The sequence below is a fragment of the Lissotriton vulgaris genome, chromosome 2_1 (assembly GCF_964263255.1).
Source record: "Lissotriton vulgaris chromosome 2_1, aLisVul1.2, whole genome shotgun sequence".
NCBI classification, from domain to species: domain Eukaryota; kingdom Metazoa; phylum Chordata; class Amphibia; order Caudata; family Salamandridae; genus Lissotriton; species Lissotriton vulgaris.
Window position 1 is genome coordinate 1,551,639,421 of NC_141687.1, and position 15,702 is coordinate 1,551,655,122.

General features: G+C 50.4%; 1 protein-coding gene across 1 annotated transcript in view; it reads right to left on the bottom strand.

Annotated features, from left to right (window-relative positions):
* LOC147732888 (TGF-beta receptor type-2-like) overlaps positions 1-15,702 on the bottom strand; it is a 407,586-nt gene that overhangs the window by 158,706 nt on the left and 233,178 nt on the right. The window lies entirely within an intron of this gene.

The window sequence follows — 15,702 nt, forward strand, 5'->3', positions numbered from 1 at the left end:
TACTCAATTGTGGCGTTGTGAATAAGTGTCCAGAAACACCTCCCGCCCAGGTGCCCCACACATCTGAGTATTCCAAAATGTGAAGTTCTCTAAAACCCTGTCCACTAGCACTGGACCTGCCAATGGAGGCATACTACTATCTATACAAACTTTTATATAGTGTCTTCTTTTCCCGTTTAGGTGGAAAAGTTATTACCCTTTACCAATAGCTCCTCTCATTGATCGACATTCAGCTGACTACTCAGTTCCGTCTTTCATGCCACCTGATATTTTGCCTGTTGGCCCGCCCTGTGAGTCATAAGGATAGCAAAAAGTTTTAAGACTGTCTACATCCCTCTTGTTGGATTATTTAATAGTTTTTCCCAAAAAGTGAGATTTATACTGGACCCATCTTAACTAATGGTTGTTGTACCCAGTTCTGCAGTTGCATGCACCAAAACCTTTATTTTCAGCCAGCCCAAAGTCGTCCTTCTTCTGTTTTGTAGATTTTAACTGTCCCTCTAAAAAGTGTTCCTTCCTCACTTTGCACCCACTTCCTCTCCAGCTCTCAAAGGCCTTTTTTCCAGGTATGGGGAAATTCATGTTAACTCATAGAGTAATGAAGAGAGAAGGAAGGTCATCCAATGACATCGCTTATGTAGCTCGCCCTACTCTCTCAGGGTTGCCCTTGTAACAGGGAGTATAAAGAGCTTTGAGTCTCAATGGCTCTTAGGCAGCCACAGCACCTCCAGTAGAGGCCTCCCACTCAGCATGTGGTCGATCATGCGCCATGCTTTGTCACTCTCATGACTGGTCTATCCATATAAGTGGCCGAGCAGCGCAACATGGTCATTGTTAGCTATGTCAGGCATATCCCTGGGATGCACAGCACAGTGATTCAAATCGAGACTCACTCTCTTCCTTTGCCAGAGGAACCGTCTATAGGACCCTTAAAGTTGTGCAATAAATGTTTCCCGGTACCACAGGGGGATCGTCTGAAACACATACAGGATCCATGGAAGGATGGACATTTTGAGAGCTGCAATGTGGCAAACTAATGATAGTTGACAGTGTTTCCATCTCAGTAGCACAAACCTGATTACAGATCAAAGCAGTTTCTCCTTTGCATCCCTCGAACTCATTAGTTTGGACATCAAGACAATCCCTAGGCAGGTAATTGATTCCTTGGTCTAGCGGAACAGGGTCGTCTTAGACAGGGAGTGTAATGTGTCTGACTGCAGCTTGGCATTAAGGTCCATTGATCTGCTCTGGCTAACCCTAAATAAAACCCAGTTCTCCCCGACAGCTTCGTAGTTTCACCATGTGGGGCAAAGAAAGCAAACATCATTGATTTGCAGTCTTCCTTACTCAATCTATCCCCTAAGGGAGTGATTCTCACAGATTCCTAAGTCATGCTGTTCCCACTACAGGCTGGTTCCATAGCACTGCTTTCAGAGCATCCTAGATGATACCAGTGCAGACCTCGCCTATCTCAGTGCTGAGGGAGTCACCAATGAATTAGCATATAGTAGTTAACAACATGGAGTCATTGAGGAGAACATTGTTAAGCGGCCAAACCCCATCTTCTTCTATTTGTGGGCAATTTTACAGTACAAGTGACCACGCTGTCATCAGACAGTGTCAGGGGGCCTTGCTCAAGTTCCCCAACGGTTGACAGGAGTCATTTATCAATCAGAATGACATCAAGTCTAGTGCATGTTTGGTGAGCCACCGAGTAGTGTGAAAAATCAACTAGCAGAGGTAGTCCTTTTCTTGCAGACAATTAACTTGTGGCTAGGTTCTCAGCGCCGTGCTGTAATGCCTCCTCTACCCGGCTGCGGTCATCCATGTTGGGGCTGTTGCGCGGGCCATCATCAGCACCCAGTATCCTGTCTCCTCAATCATCAGCTACTATTGCTGCATCCCAGACTAAAACACTATGTCAGGGGCGTGTTTAATCCCCATGGCTGGGGTGGAGCGCAGCGATCACACGTTCACTGCCCTCTTGTGCACAGCAACGCCCCCAAATGCTACTGTTTATGTCACTAGTTGCACTACTCTGGATGGGGTTTCAATATCCTGCCAGTTTCCGAAGAGTGGGACTTCCTGTCGCAACATGAATAGCTGCCTCCAGTGTTTCTTTTAATTTCTTCACCCATATTAATCACAAAATCTTGCTTGTCCTGTAAATGATTCAGGTTATGGGGTTGAGTTTAGCGGAAATGGGGAATTGATGTCAGATGTTCCTCTGCTTATCTACAGGGCATGCCACTAACTTAGAGTAATGCTTTATGAGTGGATGTGCCAATAGACCCTCAGAGCACAGACAAATCTAGCTCTCACCACCACACTTTTATTGGAGGTAGCGGCACAGATCAATGCTGAAAAGCTCACAGGAACAGTATTTCTGTGAGCTGTTCCCCTTTAAAGTGTGCTAAGTGAAAATCCATAGTTATACTGCATGCTCTCGCTAAGCTATCACTGCTTTAGAGGTATTCACACATAATTAGTAGGTGCTTAATGAATGCTCACAATTGTATAAATGTTCGCTTTTCATTATCTGTCTTTCCGCCCTTGCCTGACTTTATTTCTGTTTTTATTCTTTTTTTTACCTTTCTTTGTTTTTCCTAGCCTTCTTTTTTTTTTTCACAACCGTCTTTATTGAAATGTTAGGCAGAGCATAGGTATAGTTCTCCACAATCAGGAGGATACCGTCCACATTAAACATATAGCAGGATGAACAGAAGCCTAAATTTGAAATTACCCCCCTCCCCGTCCCACGTCCCACCCACCCCCAAGAACACACCCCAACTCCCTTCCCCGGCTACCCACCCCTTATCCCACCCTAACCCTGTGCACATGTTCACATTTCACCAAATATACAGGCAAGGCAATGTAAGTATCAGGTAACGACCTAGGGCCCAATGTCCCCATCCGGAGGCGGCACATCATCTATATCAGCTGGGGGTTCCAAATCCAGTCCTCTGTAGTCCGCCCACCGCTTCCAGATCCTATAATGTTTCCGGGGGCACCCCCTGGCCTCAAATACAGGTAATTCTAAGCCCATAAGAAAGTCTAAGCCCGCTTTCCAGGCGGTAAGTAGGGGGGCACGGTCACTCTTCCAGGCTCTCGCCAGATCTCGCTTAGCTACAACCAAACCCAGTAACAGTAGGTGGCGTTTATAGATGTTGCCTCCAACATTTTCCAGGACATGGAGGAGGCCCAGCCTGGGTGTACGGGGGAGATCCCACCCCAGCACCTCCGACAGACAATTCCACACCCCATTCCAAAAGCGAGTCAGACCCACACAAGACCACACCGCATGCAGCAGCGTTCCTCTTTCAGTTCCACAGCGCAAGCATTCCGGAGCGGCAATGAGGCCTGCCCTCCACAGTCTCTCCCTAGTGTAGTATGCTCTATGCAGGTATTTAAATTGTATGAACCTGAGTCGCACAGCAATGGCAGCCCCGCGGGGGGATTCAAGTGCCTCCCTCCAATCATCCTCATCTAACGGGCCAACATCCGTCTCCCAGGAGGCCTTCAATGACAGGAGAGAGGAAGAGCAGTGAGTAACCAGCGTCTGGTAAATTTTGGAAACTTTCTTATCTCCCAGGTCTCCCATGAAGAGCTTGGCCTCCACCGGGCTGAATTCAGGAAGCTGGTCCAGCCCCACCAGACTCGGCGCGAGTGCATGGCGGAATTGTAGATATTTGAAAAATTGGGTCTTGGGCATATTGAATTCGGAGCTGAGATCCTGAAAGGATTTGAGGGTGGTCCCTGTGAGGACATGGCCGAGGGAGGAAATCCCAATGGCGTCCCAGCCACCAAACCCCGATAGGGAGGCCAGCGCCGGAAGCCGACCGTTATGCCACAGCGGAGTTTCGGCTGTCAGCCTGCCCCACCAACCCATACGGCGCAGCGCCTGCCTCCAAATCACAAAGACCACCTGGGTGACCCGCGGCAGCATCCTCCGCCGCCTGGCCGAGTACAATAGCGTGTGCAGCGTGGCATCGCCCATTAAAAAGTGCTCCAACGCGTACGCCGGGTCGCTGTGGCCACCATACCACCACTCATTTAGAACCAGCAGATGAGAGGCCTGGTAGTAAGACAGGAGGTCATAGGTAGCCAGACCTCCACAGTACGTGGATAGAAAGCAGGTCCGCAGTGCCACCCTAGAGGCACCCCCGGCCCACAGAAACCGGCCAAGTGTTGAGTTCACGTGACGGAACCACTGCGGGTCAATCCTGTACGGGTGGTTCTGTAATTGGTAGAGAAGCCGTGGCAGGGCGACCATCTTGAAAATGGCAGATCTGCCATATATATTGAGGGGCATGCGAGACCAGGCCCCCACGCGACCGCGGCAGATTCCGACAGGAAGACACCCAGGTATTTTAGACCACCGACCGCTACCTGTAAAGCCGAAGCCCAGGGGTATGTCTCCGGCTCGTCGCCCAGTACCCATAGGGTCGATTTACGTGGATTAAGAAAGAGTCCCGAAACCTCGCCAAACACTTGCATCATATCCAGTATGCGAGGGCCAGAGCGGGGAAGGTCAGTCATAAAGAAAATGACATCATCCGCATATAATGCGATTCTATCCGTGAGTTCCGCTCCCCACACAAAGCCACGATATTGTGCATCGAGACCTACCCGTGTGGCCAACGGTCCCATGGCCAGAGCGAAAAGGTAGGGGGAGAGGGGGCATCCCTGTCGGGTTCCCCTGGCAATTGGGAACTTCTCTGAGATCGCTCCAGAGATGCGCACCGAGGCGGTAATGTCTGTGTACAGCAGCCTCACGTAGGAGATGAACACCGGTCCCAAGTTGAGGAGCAGCAGAAGGGCAAAGAGGTAGGTCCAGCTGACCGAGTCGAATGCCCTGTCTATGTCTGCCAGTAACAACGCCGCCCGATCCCCGGTCGCCCCCACAGCATCCACCGCCGCCTGTGCGCGCCTAATATTGTGTCGCGTCGCCCGATGCGGCATGAAGCCTGCCTGATCCGGGTGGACCAGATCTGCAATATATGGGAGCAGACGGTTTGCCAGAGCCTTGGCTAGTAATTTGGCCTCGAAGTTGATCAGGGATATGGGGCGATAGGACTCGTGACGATCGGGGGGCCTACCTGGTTTCTGAAATACCACAATTTCGGCCTGACGCCAGTCCGACGGCAGGCTACCTTGCTCCCGCGCCAATTCCAATGCCCGTCTATAGTGTGGCCCAAGCTGCAAGTGGAATTTCCTATAAAATTCACTGGGGAACCCACTCGGTCCCGGTGCCTTGCCTACATTAAGCTGGCCCAGCGCATCTCCCAGTTCCTCCGCCGAAGGGGGAGGTCCAGGGCCTCCCTCACCTCGTCCGAGACTGCCCGAGGGGGAACCTCCTCGAAGAACCCAGCAATCGCCTCCGGTTGGAGGCACTCTCGAGGTGCATACTGCTCTGCATAATATTGCGCAAAGGTCGCCGCCAAAGTCGCAGGGTCAGTTATCGCGGTCCCCTCCCCGTCGGTGAGGCCTGGTAAGGCGATCGGTTGTAGTGTTCGTTGGCAGAGCCTATGGAGCATGGTGCAGGATTTATCACCCCATTGGTAGACCCTGCTCCGCGTGGCCAGCCACGCTTGACGAGCTTCATCTAGTAACACCGAGGCGTAGGAGTGTTGCGCCTGCAGAAGTAGTTGTAACCCCAGGTCATCCCTCTCTCCCCGGCATCGTCCCTCCTGCACTTCCACCCGCTCAGCAGCAGCAGCAATGGTCTCCTGCCGAGTGCGACGGGCAGCCGCGCACCAAGCAATGTCAATGCTTCTCATAGTGGGTTTCATGGCTTCCCACACAGTCACAGCGTCAATCCCTATCGCTAGATTCTCCTGCCAATAGTGGGCTATTGCACTACGCATATGCTGTGTGTAGTCCGCTCGCTGTCGGTGCCACGAGGACATCCCCCACCGAAACGGCCGGCGGAACTTGCGCAAGTCGATCGGTACCGTAACAGGGGAGTGATAAGACAGCCCCCGAGGCCTAATTGCAGCCCATTTCACCCTGTCAAGGAAGGCCCCCGGCACAAACACACAATCCAGTCGTGAGAAGGAGCCGTGTACGGCCGATACATATGTGTACTCACGCGCCCTGGCATGCAAGTGTCTCCAGGCATCCGCCCAGCCCAGCCCATCAATCATTGCCTTCAGCTTCGTAGGGGAGGCTGCCGCCGCAACCCCCCGCGCACTCTGCCTGTCCAGGCTCACATCCACCACGTCATTCCAGTCGCCACCGATCACAGCCAAGGAGTCTGGGATCTCAGCCCATAGGTCAAACAGTTTCTCAGCCAAGGACCACTGCAGCGGGGGGGCATACACACAGCCAAACACCACTGGTTCCGAGCCAATCGCCCCTTTCACAAACACATACCGACCCTGAGGATCAAGCCAGTGACGCTCGTGGGTGTAGGACAGCCGCCTGCGGATAAGAATAGCTACCCCCCTCGAACCCCTGGAAAACCCGGCATGGAATACCTGGTGGAAACCAAATCGCTGCAAACTCAGTGTCTTTGTGCCTAACATGTGTGTTTCTTGGAGGAGCATCACATCAGCCGAGTGCCTTTTACCCCAGCGCAGTACCGTCCCGCGCTTGATTTTGTCCAACATCCCCCGGACATTCCAGCTCAATATTCGCATAGAGTCATTAGGAAGTTCTCGCCCTGAGGTGTCAGCCATAGTCACAATTAACAAGTCTCTGAGGCCTCCAGAACCCGACCCAGGCCACCCACACCATACAAGCCAAAACAGCAAAAGTCACGTGCACCCCCTTCAGAACACTCACCACCACCCCAGTCCCCTTCCGCCCGCCCTGTTCCCCCAACAACCCATCTCCCCACCCACCACCCCTATACCTCAGAAAACATTGAAGTACCTGTCGCGGCATGGGGAGTTTCAGGCCCAAAACAGAGCGCCTAAAACCCACCATACCAATGGATCCCAACTTTTCCCCCCAACTAATAGAGCCGTTCCCTCAGGGCCACCCCCCAGCCACAGGAGGATCAGGCGGCCCATCAGAAAGTACCCCAAACCCCCATTGTACCAAGTACCAGATCACATGGAGAGCGTAGCAGTAAGGTGCCACCCATCGGAAGGCATCCAAGCCCCACCATGACCCAGGTTATACTGCACCAGTCGTCGTTTGCTCCGCCACTCGAGCCTCCGATCAAGGCCCTCCGCAGGGTCCACCGATGGAGCCGGGCGAAGCAATGAGAATTGAATTCACACCATGCTCAGTTTTCTTTTCCCGATTGGTCAGTATCAGGTTGCGTCTCACTCAGCAGGCCCTCTCTGGACAGAGAACGCCGTCGCGATCGGGACTTCCGATGTCGTTTACCCTTGCCGGCGGAGTCGCTCCTCTCCTGCGATGATCCACGCGATGGTCCAGAGCCCAGTCCCGGCTGGGCATTCGGTCGGAGCCTGACTGTCTCATCCGTCCACTTGAAAACGTCCTCCGGGGAGTCGAAGAAATGAGTCTTGGAATTGAAGACCACACAAAGGCGGGCTGGATAAAGCAATGAGTATTGGATCTTTAGGCCGCACAGTTTGGCCTTCGCAGCCAGAAAAGAATGCCGCTGCTGCTGCACCTGCCTGGTGTAGTCCGGGAAGATCATGATCCTGTGGTTGTCGAACAGCAAAGTCTCTTTGGCCCTCGCTTCCCGGAGTATGGTGTCCTTGTCGTGGAAGTTTAGGATTTTTGCAATGACTGGCCGAGGCCGTTCCCCCACCGGCGGTTTCTTTGTCAATGCTCTATGTGCGCGCTCCACCATGAAGCAGCGCGACAAAGCATCCGGGGGGAGCCAGCTTTCCAGCCACCTCGTCAGGAAGGTGTCCATGGGCCCTTTCTCGCAATCTTCCGGAAAGCCTACGAAGCGCAGGTTATTCCTTCGCGCTCGCCCCTCCGCGTCCTCCACACGAAAAGCCAGCCCCTTCTGGATCTTCTCCATCTCCACTACCTTCCGTTTCAGATCGCCAACATCTCCCTCCACTCCCGTGATCCTGGTCTCGGTCTCCGTGATGCGGGCAACAGCGTTGCGGAGGTCTTGGCGCAATAGCATGACATCGGCCCCTACCGCACCAATTTTGGCATCTAACATGTCTCTGGACTGCGTGATGGCCGCCATCAGCGCCGCGTTGTCTGGCCCGGTGTTCTGGCCACCTCCGGCAGCCCCCGATCCCCCACTGGGACCGGTGAATTTGTCGATTGGCCCCTGCTTGGCGGAGTTCGTGCCACCTCCGCCTCTGGTCATTGTCCGGATAGTTGTAATGGGCCACTCGGTGTCCTGGCAGTCGCTCCTCACACCGTCACCCAAGATCAGCCGCCACCCGGGGTAAGGCCCGGGACCCGGAATCTCGCAGGGCGCTTCGCCACACCCGCCCGCCACCACAGAGCACGGTCACTGTGCCCGTTTCAACAGTCAATGGCCCCTAGCAGTGTCCAGGGCCCCAATAGCAAACGTGGCAGTAGGCTCGGCTCCTCACCTTCACGGGGCTCCTCCGGTGTCTCGTGTGCAATGATCACTCCGCCGCTGTGGGTGGTGGGCACAACCAGGCGCCGGGACCGGGGCGGCCGGGCGATGCTGCTCCTCTGGGCCACCCTGGCCACCCAATCTGTGCACAGCGCCGGGGGGGCAAGACAGACGCCGAAGCTCCACGGACCGTTCCGCCAGCAAGGCGGGAAGACGAGGCGCCCCCAATAATGGCGCGGGTCAAGGCTCCGGGCCGACTACCTCACAGGTCCCAACACGGGGTCCACAGCAGCAGGACGTGCCCCCTCCGTGCCGGTGCGGAGGCACTTGTCTCGCCGCCGCACCGTCCTCGGCAGCCCAGAGGGACCCGGCCGGTCCCGGGGTCCACGGAGCCCTCCTTCAGCGCCCCCTCCGTATGGCCTCCAGCAGTGTCCACAAATCAGCTCGTGGCAGGAGATTCCGCCGCCTGTGCTCCGACCGCCAAAAATGTGCCTCCTTGAGCCCCACAGGCCCGCCAACGATCCAGCTGCCCAAGGTCCAGCGCCAGCAGCCGAGGTCACGCAGAAATCGAGGCCCCGGCGTCACACGCGGCTGGTAGGCCCGGCGGGTATCGCCGCGGATAACGTCTCCAGCCGGTGACCGGGGGTCTCGGAAGCACCACCGGAGGGTGTCTCCAGCAGTCTCCGCCGTCGTAATAAAGGTGATTGCGGGTTTGGGGAAGGATAATTCGACAGGATAAAGTTCGGGCCGGCGGGAGCTCTACGGAGCCACGTCCGCCATTGTCGCCCTCAAAGCAACGCCCCCCTAGCCTTCTTTTTCAATCATCTATTTTCCCTATTTATTTCCTTCTCTCCTCTGTTACTTCTTCCCTTTACATCTCCTTACTTTTTCTGTCTTTAGCATTGTATTCTGTTTCTCTTTCTCTCTTGCAATCGTTACTTCTTTAAGCTTTTCCCCATTCTTTTCTGGATCTCACCATTCTTTTTTTTCATGTGTCATTTTCCATTTTATTTCTCTGTACCTCTTCTACCACTGATTACATCACTTTATTTCCATTCTTCCAGTTCTCTTTGTCTCAGCCTCTCTTTCACATTCTATCCCCTTCTTTCCTCTTCCCTTCTTCCACATGTTTTTAGTACCTCTGTCTCCTTTTCGTCCTGCTATGTCTTTCCCACTTTCTTCATGTTCTCATCAGTCGGGCACCTTGGACTCTTTCTCTTAACTACTTGCTTATAATTGCTCTGTATCTCTTCATATAATGCTATGTTATGTTATGCTATATCATTTTTCTACCATTTAGCAGGTCCTGTCAGAAACGCTGCAAGGACTTTCAACCTTACAGGCAAGAATTACATTTTGCCTTTTGGAGATCTCCTCAAATGGTAAAAAGATAAATTCTTGGGCCATTCGTAACTATTTGGCGCCAACTCCACGCAGCCCCCTTGGGAACGTCTACTGTGGCTTTAGCTTACCCTTTAGAACTGTCGGCGTTGGATGGTGTAGCGCTTTAAGAGTCTCTGTGGATTCTCCTTGACTTGAATCACGGTGGGGTGTTACCACTGTGTTGGTTGAGGGAAGATTTGATTCTTGGACCTTCTGTTTCTTTATCCCTCGCTCTCCTTTTTCGAGCGCCTACTGTATATTATTTCCCTAGGTAGGGCACATAGTTTGCTCATCCCAAAACGATTTCCAGCTAAGCACTTCTCAAGGTTTGGTATGGTCTAAGCCCTGCATGGTATGTTCTGGCTTAAATGTAAATTGACTTTTGTGATTCAAAATTGATTGTTTTCATTTTGCTGATTGCAGTCCTTGGATCATTTTTATGAAAATAAGCATGACCTCACAAAGTATGACATTACCAAAGCAGTTGCCATATAATTAAAGTTGGTCTATTATAGATAATGAAGCAGCTCGAGCAGGTTTGTTTTCTCCTATTTTATTTTTTTGTGGCTCATTCGGGACTGGTATCTTATAACAAATAATAACTGAGGATTGTACAAGTCTGGATTTCCTTTATTGGCTATTTTTTTCTACATTATGAAGCGCTGTCGATTCCGCTGAGGCTCATTGATTAGCATAGGTACTGCCTGATCTTGTGTTTCGAAGGTGAAACGCGCAGTACTTGATACAATTGATTTCATTGCGCGTGTATTTGATTGCTTGAGTTCACAATATCCAGTGAATTGTATGAAGATGCTTAGTGGTGCAGGTGCAGAAGCACACATACCAATACCTCAATCCTCAACTGCACCATTGGAAACAACCGCTGCCCTGCAAGTGAAGAAGGAACCACCAAGGAATACAGGCCGCAACAGAGTGAGCACAGAGGCAGTTAATGGACAACTCCGTAGGATCACCAAGGCCTGAGTATCAAAATCAATGTGCACTCCCAATCATGCAGAGCCCCCCACTGCGGAGAACGGGGGAAAGAGGGGCAGACCCACTGATGATGTCCAAACAGTGGGCACAGCAGGAGCAACTAGCCGACAGACCCTATGCTGCGCGTGCTAGCCCAGCAAATAACCCAAGTGGGGCTGCAGTGCCCGTGCAGAGAAGGAAACTGGAGAACTGTGCCACACCAGGAACACCAGGAGCCGGGAGAATGGGGGACCACCAGGCCGCATCAGGAGATGCCAATCAGGCAGAGGCCATCACCAGGAGGGGGTAGAAGACCACAGGCCCAACACCATCACAGCTCCACCCAGGGCCTGATCCCACTGCACACGTGGGAAACCCAACCCAGAGCGAAAACTCACTATAGCCACAGGGGTGGCCCCAGGATAGCACCCCAACAGCACACTGATGCAGGCAGAAGGTGCGAGGGGGGGGCAACCGCATCAGATCTCTCAGCAGGAGGGCAGGAATGAAGGCCAGCGCGTTCGTAATTCAGCGCGCTGTGATAGTCTCAAATTTGAGGTAGCCGCTGTTCTCCAGGCCGGGAGCGGGTGGAAGCTGCATATTATAGTCTATCACAGGGCAGCCAAGGGAGATGAAGGCCGCCCCACCACTCACCACAGCCACCGTATGTCCGGCGGGGCTCCAGGCTGAAGAGGATGAGGGTGGCTGCCTCACCTCACTCGGGCGGCCGCAACCAGGAGCAGGTAGGGCGGGGCGCTATTCAGAGCAGCAGCATCGTCGCCGCAGTGTCGGAGCCGCCGTCAGGTGCGGAGGAGGCATGGGGCTCCAGAGGAGCGGAAGGATAGTGGCCGGGCCCGGCGGCACCCAGGTCGGCCTCTTGACCCAGCCGCCGGAGAGGAAACAGGCCGCAGCACCCTGATCGGGTGAGAGCACGCCGCCACGCGGTCCTGGATCAGATTTTCTTCCTTCTTTCACAGAGCACCGGGTCGTCCCACGGGTCAAGGCTACAGCAGGGGGACGATGCGGGGCAAATTGGTGGCAAGGATCGAGTCGGATTGCAAACGGCTCACAGAGCTAGCTGAAAGCGCAGCCATCTTGCAGCCAGGCAAGCTTTGCCCCCCAACCATGTTGAAGTTATGGTTAATTGAGATAACAGTCAACTTGAGGTGATGGTCAGGCCAAAAGAAGGCACATCAAACTTATAGGGGACGAATTAATATGAGGCACCAGCGCAGGCAGATCCTTGGGTAAGATGCGGCCTTCTCTTATTAGGGAATTACCAAGCCATATCCCAATGCCACTCACCTAGCAATAGAGAGGTATCCACAGAACAGAAGACATATATTCATGCAGAATCTTTGGTTCTTAAAGCATCCACATGCACACACACACATATACATATGTACAAAGCAAATCAGCAAATTATCTACTTGCTTATATGTTGCACCTTATGCTAGGCCTATTACCAATAATGTGTAATCTGTTTTACAAGGTACTCGTACAATTCATAGACCCTCTTACCCACCACTGGCCCATGTGTATAACTGTGAGGCAATGATAAAACATAATTTAATGAATACATTTCTGCAACACAACTTAATGAAGGAAGAAGCTATGCACTCTTAACATTGTAATTCATATTAATCAATTATATGTCAGGGTTACATATACATATGTGTAACATGGTACAGAAGATTTGTTATTATTAACTGCATTTATCTTTTTTTTTAAATGCAACAATTTTGTAAGTAAGGAGGGAGGGATGCTACTCTGCTAGAAAACAGACACCGTGGCAATAAAGCAATCACACCAGGATCGATCTTTTTCTTGTATTAAATAATTTTGCCTACTTAGAAATTTGTTTAGGTGGGCCCGGTTATGCGATTATTCTTCCACCTAAAAACTTTGTATTTCTATAGGGAAACAGGCTAATTGTCCTTTTAAGGGATGATACCCAAATTTCACAAGGGAGGGGAAGACTAGGGGTTGGGTTGTTTTCCGTTACACCTTGCCTCCTTGCAGTAAATGTGGAGACTAGTATGGTGAAGGGAAAGCAGAAGGACTCCCAGGTAGGGGTGCAGCAGGGGTAGAACTGGGTTTAGCATGAAACATGAGCCTGATTAGCATGGATTTTTTTTCATGCCAAAGAGTCTTAGGAGCATCTTTACCAGCTTTAGTCGCCACATATACAAATATTTCTCCTATTTTAAGACAATCTTAAAATTGCCTTTTCTGGCATAAGAGGATATACAAATTGCCCTAAATCAGGAAAAACCTTTTCAAGTAAAGCTCACCTTTCTTGGTTTAGGGCAGTCTTGGAACTGTTTAAGATTTGCTTTAAGCATGGAAACTTATTTGGTTCATCCAGTTCTTAGCCCCTTAAATAATAGTAATAATTTGTCCACTCCACAAAGATTCTAATTTTGTTAGATCCGCTTAATATGTTTAAGGAAGTCATGCATTATGTGCATGAATGTATTGCTCCGTGCTCTAACCGCCACATTTTGATCGCTAACAACATTTTACTATGTTTCTGAAACATGGCCTTCTCATTTTTCAGGAATTAATGCTCCCGCTTAGCGCTGACAGTAATTTTCAATTATAATCAAATCCCTTGAAACAAAGTCATACGTCTTTCTTTCAACAGGCGTTCCTCTGATGCAGCAAATAAATACTCAATTTCCTTGCCTCTCTCCCATGTTAGTTGCTAAATATTTTCCTAAATGCGATGGGGAGACTGTTGTTTTTGTAGCCTCGCCTTGCATAGTCTGTAGAGAACAGCTCAATTTCCATGTAGTTTCCTACTACTCTTGCCACCTTCCACACTTGCAATCATAATGAGCTGTTAATAAGACTCTGGGTAGTTCTGATTCACACACATGGGACAAAGAAGCAGATTTACTTACATGGCTACTGAACAAAGAAACGGGAAGCAGAAATGTGATACTTTAGAATTTTTTTTGTGGGATTCAAGGTTCATTACTTTTCTTGGACAGTGTAATCACAGGAGAGTAAAAACATTCTCTTGCCTGTAAATACGGTTTGATTTATAGGTATTTTTATTTATGCAATAGAGACATTTACATCTCAGCATTAAAAATGGGTGTAAACCCCCTCCTGAAAGTATTGTTTGTCAGGGTCTTAGGTGTGTTTTATATGACGATTAAGGAACTGGGAGGGGAGTAACATATGCAAATATACATACTCTCATTCACAAGTTACTATCCATTTTCTCACTGTTTTCTACTTGCAAAATGAAAATCTTTTAGGTGGTAAGAGAAAGAGCCAAACCGGGCAAAGGGAAATTTGTGCTGACCTCCTACAAATTTTGTACTAAAATGGGCACAAAAAGAAATGCACCCATTTTAGCCTGTACCACACCAGTGTAATTGACTACTTAAATCAACACCCATATCCATGGATCAAACATGTGAAAATACATCATTTTTATGAAGGATCACACCTATGCCGGCCACCACCATTCTTTGGGAGAATTCTTTCCATTTCATAACAAAAGAGGTTTACAGTACATTTATTGATGCATCGTCATTTCTGATATGGGTTGCCTTATAGGCTACCTTGCAATCAGAGTGTGTTGATTTTAGGTGACGGTACTAGCATGCACACATTGACTAGTATTGGTCACAGTGCCACTGTGATGCTGGCTCGGAATGTTAGCTGGTGAGGGAGCTTAAAAAATGCACATAACCTGATAAATAGCAGTTGAACTATTTTTTATGTTGCACACTACTTGTTATTTTGATAAAGCTGGTCTATCTGTTAAACATTCTCATTCTTTATAATTGAAGTTGTTCATTGTTGTGCTGCATTGCTGGGGTCCTACTATGAGAAGAAAAGCACAAAACCACAGAAATAATGTGGTATTTTCTAATTTTAAAGTTTGTCATTGTTTCATTGGTGGGCTGGGAGGTCGTGAGGGTGTGGCATGATGCCAAGATGGGCAAGTCATTCATTGCATTCCCATCTGTAGTGGTGTAGTGAACATACTGCCCAGGGATTGGCATACTGGAGTTAAACACACTAACCTGCCAATCCAGGGATGGTGACTCGACTGAGTGAAGTGTAGCCCAATGCCACGCCCTCACACAATTTCTTTTGTTTACACCAGACCCTAGGATCTAATGAGCTTTCTGCATCAAAGTAATGGACATATTGTGGCAAAGTCCCAATTACTTCCTCAGAGGGGCTAAAGGACTACTTGAGGCCAGGAAGGTGGGAGGTGCAGCCCAGTGAAACGACGGGCAAGCCCCATTCTATTCTGTTTTTCACTTTTTCCTCCAGCTGGTTCAGTGGTTATCCGGAGCCCGGGGAATGGGGCAACCAGATGCCAGGGTGGCCTAACCCTCTACCCGATTCTCTTTTCAACATTTTATTCCAGTGGTCTACTGAGATTTCTGCCACCTCTCCGCAACCCCTTGGGTCGGGCAGATTGGAAGTAAACTCCCTAATCTGCCACAGCAAGGGTGGCAGACCTGGGACAGCAAAGGCAGCCCAAAGAACGGACGCCACCCTCACCCCATTTCTTCTTTTCAAAAGTGTTTCCTTTGTGTTTTTTCAATGTTGTCTTGTGGCCATTATGACTCTGGCTGGATAGATGGGGGGTTGATCCCCAATCTACCGCCAGAGGCAGAAAGACCGCATATGGTGGGAGAGCATCAGCGAATGCCGGTGTGGCCCTTCCCCCATTGGTCTCAGGCAAAATGGGGAATTGCTCAGAAACAAAGTAATTCAGATTTCAGGAGGTGAAAAAAACCATAGGAAGTGACAGAGTCCATGGTAAAGTCACAGGACGTGTAATTACGACTTTGTTACTGCGCGCATCTGAATTATCTGGGGTACTCGTAAAGAAGCCC